The 3,030-nt window shown below is 32.3% G+C and overlaps 1 pseudogene; it reads right to left on the bottom strand.

Annotated features, from left to right (window-relative positions):
- Window positions 1-2,458: 2,458 nt before the first annotated feature.
- LOC107143683 overlaps window positions 2,459-3,030 on the bottom strand; it is a 4,517-nt pseudogene continuing 3,945 nt past the window's right edge.

The following is a 3,030-nucleotide window of genomic DNA, read 5'->3' as shown; positions in this document are numbered from 1 at the left end:
TTCTGATTCTGACAAATGACCCTTACACTTGAGCTGTTCAAAAAACTTCCAAATGAGTCCATATGCTCACCAAGATATTTCCATGTTAAGAACCTTCAGTAAAGCATCTGGCCCAGTTTTTATGATCCCAAATTACCTTGGTTTCAAGTTAATTTCTGTAAATTGGGATTCCCTCAGAATGTAAAATTTTCAGTCTTTAAAATAAAGGGATATAAGAAATAAAACCCTATCACCTTATTCCTTTTTCAGAGCTCAAACTTCAAAACTGCAGCTTATTCATCCCAACACATTAAAAAAGCATTGTTGCAATGCTGATTTAAAAATTTATCCACATTATCCTTTTGTGTAAGTATGTAATATTGCAATGTAAAATTAGTACATTATAATTAAATACCCTTTTTCTTGGTATTTTCTGAGTGAATCATCCTAGGAAGCTTTTCTTTCATCTTAATCTGTCTATTATTTCCCTGTATAGAACAACCTTAATATAATGTGGTTTTAAGAGAAATGTCTTTAAGACTTAGTTATGGCCTCTATAATAATTGTGTTTTCCAGGTAATTTAAGTTTTTATTAACTGAAAATACTGGTTAATGACCACAGTGGCCTAGGGACCACCTGCAATCATATGAAAAGAAAATAGCTTAGCAATCTTTTAGTGGGGAAATTATCTCCACCCTGAAAATATTCCTACCCTCTTGGACTAAATCATCCCCATATCACAAAATAATTTGCTCTGGACACTGCTATTCACACTTCGAAAGGAATTATTACTAATGATTACTTCAATCTTACCTGCTTGTTTATGCAACTACGCTAAATCTTTTCCACCAGCATCACTGGAAATGTATAGAAAGAATTAACAGAGATGAAAAATTTCTCTCTAGATTTCTAAACCACATTTCCAGTAATGTAGCTGATTTATTCAAAGGAAGGGCTTCTTTTACTTTCAGAATAGCTATTGCTATTTGGCTTCAGAGTAAAAAAATGTCCAAAAAACAAAAAACAAAAAAACCCACAGAAAGCCAATCTACTGATTACACAACTCAGTGTTCATTTCAACTTTAAAACCCAAGATCCTGCATCACTTACTCTGGTATCAAAAACTGACTATGAAATACTGGCCTCAGGTTCCTTATCAAATAGCCTAAAGTAGATAAGTTTACATTTATCCATAGTATCCACAGTATAAAAGAAGAAATAATAATCACTCTCATACTAAATTATCACTTAAAACACATCAGAACTATAAACCAATAAAATAAGTACTTTCCTGAGAAATAAAACCTTATTATACATGGTTATGTAGCCATTCATGAGAAACAGTTTTTCAAACTGAATAATTGCTATCAAACAAATTAAAGCAAATTCATACTGAAGAAGAGAGAACTTTCTTTTCTTTATTAATTGTAAGAGATAGGGTCTTGCTATGTTGTCTAGGCTGACCTTGAACTTCTGGGCACAAGTAATCTTACTACCTCAGCTTCCCAAGTAGCTAGTACTATAGGTGTGTACCACCATGCCCAGCTTAAGAGAGGAACTTTCTATGTGAAACATATAATTATTTTAATAATTATTTCTAGTAAGAAAAACATGTTCCCCCTACTCCCAGTTAAAAATTGATTTAGTGTTTGGGTTAACTGTCATGTCAGACTTAAAGGAACTCATTAAATTACTAAAAAAGTAAAATAATACCTATGATAAAGTAATTCTGAAATGTCAACATAGATAAGAATGATGGTCATCTAATGAATATTTGTCATCATGTGCACACACATGCATTTATAGGAATCCTTTCCTACATACCAAAGGTCATGTATATGCATGTATATTAAGGTTTTCTTCCAAAAAGTACATAGCTGGAAATACTTAAAACAGTTAAGTATAGTTATCTATCAGGTAAGACATTTAAACCATAAATGCATGTCTATTTCTGAAAAGCTCTTACTTTATGTTTAAGATCCAATTTTCACATTAATGAAGTATTTTAATTGGAGGGAAAATGAGGAAGAACAATAAATTCATATTATAGTCTGTTTAATTTTGAGAAAAAGACACTAAGTTGTCTTTTGTCAAATTGTCAGCATAAAGGAGCCTTGAAAAACTACAAAAGTTTGGAAACTTATCCAATTCATCTGGTTATGGATGTTAAATGCATACTGGGTCTCAAAAGGGTAATGGGGTAAAGCCAAAGTAACAAAAATTGTGTGATGACTATAACCAGGGCAGTAACAAGAAAATAATTCATGGTTAAATACAGATAGCACAAAATAGACTGGGAAAGATGTAACTCAAATCCCCCTTTCAACAAATCTTATCTAAAAGAATAATTATAGAAAATGGGAATGTATGACTTTTGTTTTAATTTAAACATTTCTGCTTTTAGGGCAGAATTGTACTTGAAGTGTAGTCCAAAACAAAGCAAAACAAAATGAAAGAAAAGAAAAAGTCTCATGTGACTTAGCAGGAACAGTTTCCACAGCCTTTGACACTGTTGACAATTTCTTCTTGTAGTTTCTTCCTTTCCTCCTCTTTGGACATGTTTTCTTTCTTTGCACCCCATTTGAGGTTATCATGGTTCTGCACACGGCTGCTCTGAGTATGCCACATTTCTGAGTAAATACTGCCAGAGTTAGCAAGCAAGCCATAATGGGTACCACGTTCAGCTACCTTTCCCTAATAAGCAAACACAAGAGAAACACAGAAAAAGGTCATCAAACTAGCAAAAAAACCCTAAAAGTATATGATAATTTGTAATGAAAGATTTGAAGGACTTGCATTCATTAGAATACTTCTCCTACTTCCTCATTTATAGAATAAGTAGGAGAAATTGAGGTAAGAATGCTATCTTCAGTGTTGACCTATCAGTTCCAGTGAATAAACAATACATCATGAAACTCCCAATACTATAAGTGTTTAATGTTTTATTTTTCAGGGCAGAAAGGGAAGTCTAAAAATTTAAGAAGGTAATATTTTCTATAATCAGTAAATATTCAAACCCAAACCACTGTTATTTATACAAGGATCTAAAA

Source organism: Marmota marmota, unplaced genomic scaffold (assembly GCF_001458135.2).
Source record: "Marmota marmota marmota unplaced genomic scaffold, marMar, whole genome shotgun sequence".
In the NCBI taxonomy this organism is placed as follows: domain Eukaryota; kingdom Metazoa; phylum Chordata; class Mammalia; order Rodentia; family Sciuridae; genus Marmota; species Marmota marmota.
The sequence above is the reverse complement of the archived record's forward strand: the minus strand, read 5'-3'. Positions and strand labels throughout refer to the sequence as shown.